Genomic DNA, 6,625 nt, shown 5'->3' with positions numbered 1-6,625 from the left:
TATGGTTTAAATGATTCTCTATTTCTTTAAAACGGATATATTTTAAATGATATAATTGAAAAATATTTTTTAAAAAGAATAAATTGTGCATACGTTACTTAATTTGATATTTTAAATTCAAGTTTTTATAATTATATTAAATAAATCAAGCTAAGACTACATATAGTAAAACACGATTAGCCTCTGGCGATGCTAAATTATTCGCTACGCAATTTACTTAAGCTAAAAAAAGGTAGAAATAATTGATCGAAAATGGTGAAATCACGACATTGGTTTAAGTATATTTATTAACGCTGAGATGGATCATTTAGTTTTCGCTAACTATTAATTCCTTTTCGCTTGAGCGAATCGCGCATGCTAAAAATTGGGAGTGCGACCTAATTGGAGCTATTGAGCAGTCAAGCTACTTAACGTTTAAATACTAATTTTCCAATATTTGCTGAGCTTACCATGGAAACAGTCTATAGTTTGAATTAGGCCTAACTTTATATTTTTTTTATTGTTTAATTTAAAAAAAAATCAAATCTTGTAAAAACCGGGACAAACCGAAAAGAACCTATATGAATTTATAAATCGGAAATCGATATAATTTTTGTTGCAGCTGGCATTTATATATGTTTTGTATATTGATTTGGGACGATAATTTATTACAATTTTTAATATTACCATTATTATACTATTCCCTGATTTTGTTTAAAACGTAATATATGAAAAGAAAATAAATTGTGTTTTAAATATTACATAATAGGAAGTACTAAAATTTTGTTCAAAATAGCTAGAAGAATTTAAGTCTAAAACTGACTAGAACTGAACCGCTCTACTTAACGGTTCTACACTCTGCTCATAGCTCATTGAACTTGATAAAATTTCTGATCCGAGTTCAAATACATATCAGTTTTGGGTTTTTTTTCTTCTTTTACCATTTATTTAATGTGGGTTAGTGGAGTATGTACGTATTAGTTATGGTCGAAGGTTTTATTCAAAAAGAGGCCCAAAAAAATATGTCACCAAACGAAATGAGATATAGAATTTGATTAAAACATCTTTTTTTTTTATAATTTACTAAAAAAGATATATTATTTCAATTTCCATAGAATTATTAAAATGTTATGTGCGAAAATCAGACAATGTTGAAAATTAATTTTATTTTGAATCATATTACCCTATTACCCATAAAATTAGCTGTGCAAGGAAAATATTGATTTAAATTAAAATAGTAGTCATGGTATTAAATTATTTGAATTTCAAGTGATAAACAAATTATTTGTATAAATGATATATATGTATGTGTAACTGCAAATTTATAAAATAATGAATTTTCTAAATATTATATTACAAAATTACACCCCCTTAACTTTAAAAATAAAGTAATAATAATGGATGAGGAATTCAAGTAATCGTGAGTATCTGTATTTGTACTGCAGAATTATCTTTCCGATTGATCTAAATGATATAGTTTAAATAAAATTTTGAAAAAGTTTGTTTTAAATACATTTATAGTTCAAAATAATAATATATCGAATTTGACTCAAAAACAAATCAGATACAGCGGAAAGATTGTAATCGATTATCTTTATCAGTTTTAGAAATGGAATTAATGAACAAACATAATTTTAATTTTACTTGCATAGATTTTAAGGAATATGTATAAAAATAAATATTTATCTAATACAAAATCTTTCTAAAAAATATGTAGATTTTTAAATAATATCTATATGTTATAAAAAAATTTATGATTTATTGTTAATTCTCCCGCTTTTGGTTTGAATGAATCTGGCAACCCTGCAACATGTTATTTATAATTTGATATAAATTTATAAAATATGTCTGTCATAGAAGAAGGTCAATATAAACCAATTTAACATTAATTGCCAAAAATATTTGTTTTTATGAAAAAATATATATACTGTTATAGTCGCTGTTGACGCTGCATCTGTCAAAAGAATATCGTAATTATAATTATACATGTTGGAAGCTCCTATTCTAGTTACATTCATATTAATTCTGTTAGCTGCATCCTTGAACAGCGTTGCAGGAATGGGAGTAATTTTACCATTGCTTCCTGTTAAACTACCAGCAACCAAAGTTGTTGTAACCACTTTATTTTTTATAATTTATTTTTTTTAAAAAAAAGAGGTTTCCTTAAAATTTTATCTAAAAATAATTTTAATCATGTTAATACTTAATTATTAATATCAATCAAATCTATTTTTAAAGTGAAGAAATCGAGTTTTAATATCATAAATAAATTATTACTCCTTTCAAACTACAAATTAAGGGATAATAACATAATTTATACCCGTATGTGGTATTCACAAATACCGTAGTCGTGACTGTAGCAGTGCACACACCTGTGTCGCGTGTAATAAGAATTACGCTAGGATTGGGATCTAAAAAGATTGAATTCTTTTAAAGAAATTGACTAAATTTTATAAAACTAACTTAAAGGTACAAATCCAGGTCCTCTTGCGTAATATGCATTATTCCTAGTCACATTGTTTATGTTGAAAGAACAGTCCTGAGCTGATAACATATTCATTAAAAACATATGGTACATATTAATATAGATTATTATAATCCCCTCATAAACGTTCCTTCTTATAATATTTTCTCGCTTTTAATACTTTAAATTTAAATCCAATTTTATAAACAAATAATTTAGTTTCTAGATTTCTCATGGAACAATATGAGTGGATTATTTTACTGTATATATTTTATCGTATTGGGATATATAATCTATGGGGGGATAGGTAGTTTCCCAATATAATCATTTACCAGGGCGAATTTTAAATTTCTAAAATCCGATTTAACCGGAAATGTATTTCAGCTTGTGTATAGCACCTATCCTATGAATTTCAGAACAATTTTAGGCATAAATTTTTTTAGATTATTATAAGTTATATAAAGAATCTATATATATAAATTGTGGCAATATCTTTGAAATTCACTATGTAGGTAATCTATAAATGCTGGAAAACATTTTCGATCAAATCAGATTTTTAAAATATAAAAACCGTCATCAGTAGCGTGATTTAAAATCCATGAATTCCATATCCCAATACTACACACATGTATATATACATATTTTTTAAATTACAATTTTATATATTTAATACCTTTGACTAACAAAATTAGAGCTTGAACCACCAACAAGACCGTTATTAATTTAAATTGATAATTCATTTTATTAGAAATAATTCGTGCTAATGTCAAAAATTGTAAATAAAATTTTGAAGAAATAAAATTCGCATAATATATAGTTTTTTTTGTTGGCATCTCCTTATTTATTTGAACAAGTTTTATAAGGTGTTTACAAATCAATTACACATAATAATAAATATTAAACGATATCAATTTTTTTATTTAAAAACGAAACTACTAAAGAAAATGAAGGTTAGCCCCTTTTACCATTAAAATTTCGATATCCTTGTTAAACGGCTCGATTTTGAATAACAGACCCGATTAGGATTTTAGCCCAAATATTATTATGTAAACTTGTAAATTCTGTCCGTATGCAAAAAGTTTGGACTTCGCCAAATCCCGAGGTTTACATCATTTTTATTTGGCGAAAATTTTAATAGAGTCGTTTTTAAAAATCGAAACTACTTCTCGGCTTTATAATTAACCTGCCCATTTCAGACATCTAATAGGAACCCTACGCTCTTAAATATAAGTGAATATTTTATTGTGAAATAAATAGTGTTTTGAGCCGATTTTAAAAACGGCTAACTCAACATATCCATAATAATATTACGCAAGCCTAAAGATTTTGTTCATAGATGGCACTAAGGTCTAGAAATCTATTAGCAAAGTTTCGAGGCTTACTTTTCTGGCTAAATATTGAGTTAACCGCTTTTAAAAACCGACTCAAAACGAGCCGTTTAACAACACTAGAAATGAATGTAACATAACAGATGTTAGAAAAAATAATCTAAAAGGCAATACTAAATGAAACGGGCTATAATTTTTTGGGTATAACATTTGTTGGAAATATAACTAAAAAAATCTTCAAAACTCGATAATAAATAGAAATTGAGAATATTTTAATCTTTATAAGCAGGGTTACCAGATTCATTCAAAAAAAAGAGGGAGAATTTTAACAATAATTCAAAAAAAAATTTTATAACATAATATTAATTTTTTCAGCGGCGATTATTTCTCTATTTAAATAAATATATCCATTACGCAACAATAAAATAAAGGATGATCGTATATTGTTTCTTTTAATAAATAGATATTATTTAAAAATCAGTACATATTTTTCAGAAGATTTTGTGTTAAATAAATTATCATTTTTTTACATATTCCTTAAAATCTATACAAGTAAAAATAAAATTGTTTGATCATTAATTCCACTTCTAAACCTGATGGAGTCAACTATTTACGTTTTCTGCCAGAAATTTTTCATTGAAACTATGCGCTCTTAATCAGCGTTTGTATGTGATATGTTTTCACGAGCTAAATTTGATATTTTGATCTATAAATATATATTATAAAGCAACGAATTCCTGAAATAATTCATCTAATTCGATATCTTTTATATTAAAATTGATTATTATTAATTCACCTTCCTCGAATTATAATTTATTAACCATAATACTTTGATTTTCCCATTTATTATTTGTAAATTTACATTTTTGAAATGATGCGATCTATCATGATCATCACATTTTATAAGATTTTGTCAACCGAGCCATGAAAGTTATTGATAACTTGGGCTTTAAAGTTGTAATGTGATTTATATTTAAATCTCCATTCAAAATCTGATAGACAGTCTATTATATAGCTCTGTTTTTGGTTAGTAACTGGCAATACTGATGAATTTATAATTATTAAGCCCTTCAGAAAATTATTATTGGCGCAACCTAGATATCAATATCGCCAAGAAGGATCAAGGTTTAACTAAGGAGTTTAATGATTAATATATAAATGAATCCTAAGTTCCTTGTGAGCGATTCATATAAAATAAGATTTCAAGGATCCAGTCTTTAAAAGTTAGAAAAAAATGTGAGATATAAATGTTAAATATTACATCCCAGATATTTTATCCATAGCATATATAACGATGTTCTAATTATCTAAAAACCTCATTTAGATCAATTTATATTTTGTAATTATATGTTATAGAGGACGTATGTATATATTAATAGAAACATGAAGTTAAAAAAAATAACGATTGGAGCCAAAATTGGGTTAGATAAAATTGGGTTTTTATTTTAATGTCTTAAAAAAATATATTATAATAAATTATTTAATATTTAATCGAATAATATTATTCAAATTACCTTGAATAATTAAATTGTTCCAATAAATTGAATATTTTATCCATTTGTACAAATAAACCATTTGTTAAAAATATATATATTTATATATACCTCGTGAATCAAAAAATAAAGTCAAGTTTTGAAATAAATTCCACCATTTTTTATTTTTTTAAATTACCAAATTTTGAGAAAAAAAAAATCGACTCTCATATTATTTTTTTTCAAAAATAGAAAGAATGGATTGCATGTCCACGACTATTGTCACTCACTTTTGCAAAATTTATCCCGAAATATAAATTATAATATAAATACACGAGCCGTCTTTTGAGATACATTTATAATTACAATTATAGAATTATCAAAATACATATTTTATCCCCTTTCTTGTATAACACCCTAACAATCTCACCCGTAACCTGCTCGAACGTCAACTTGATTTTCTAGAAAAATTAATGGTCAAACTTCACGAATTTTAGTTAAGTCTGAATTTTAAAGGTTGTAGTGTTAGCCTCACCTTTCCTCTCAAGAAATTTCTAACTAGATTTAGGTTTATCCCAGCAAGGAAACATAAATATCTTCGTTTTTTTTTGTAAATTGTATATAAATTAAAAGTTTAACTATTATTCATTAATAACTTACCTGTTTAAATTTTTTGCTTATTTAATTACAAATCTAAAAGAATCTTGAATATTTTTTAATTAAATTCATTTGCATAGACATATTGGCAAAATCTACCCTTGATAGCTATAATCAACAAAACATACAAATATTCAAAATTAATTAAAACATTAATTCGTTCAAGTTTAATCAATTCTTGGAAACTTCAACTACGTAGTATTTTCCTTCTAGAAAAATTACTAAGATATATTACCCAATGAACAAAAGTTTAGAAATTTTCGTCTAATTTTTTTTTATCTATTCATTGCTCAACGTAACCTATTATTCCCTGTTTTTATCTTATGTATTTATATTATTGCTTTAAAATAAAATCAAAAAAGTAGCATTTTTTAAAGAAAAGGAATGCCATAAGTTACCCTCTTAGAGGTAACGAGTAACGATAACGCGTTTCTTTTTTTTTTGAGTAACGGTAACGCAAAAAGTTACTTGTTACTTTTAATTTTTTCTTAAAAAATATAGGAAATTTTTTTTATTGTATTATAAGATAATTTTTATTTAAAACCGAGTTTATAAGTTATACCAAATTCATTTTTATTATAAATTTTCGTTGTTTAATTTTCTGTCAATATGGTTAATCTAATTAATATTGAATCAATCAATATTATTAATTTATATTATTATTCTCTAATATTATAATAATTTATTTTATACAAGAATATTATGTCAATTGTACATATTTCTTA

This window comes from Gordionus sp. m RMFG-2023, chromosome 2, assembly GCF_954871325.1.
Source record: "Gordionus sp. m RMFG-2023 chromosome 2, tfGorSpeb1-WG-v2, whole genome shotgun sequence".
Classification (NCBI taxonomy): domain Eukaryota; kingdom Metazoa; phylum Nematomorpha; class Gordioida; order Chordodea; family Parachordodidae; genus Gordionus; species Gordionus sp. m RMFG-2023.
Note: the sequence above shows the minus strand (reverse complement) of the source record.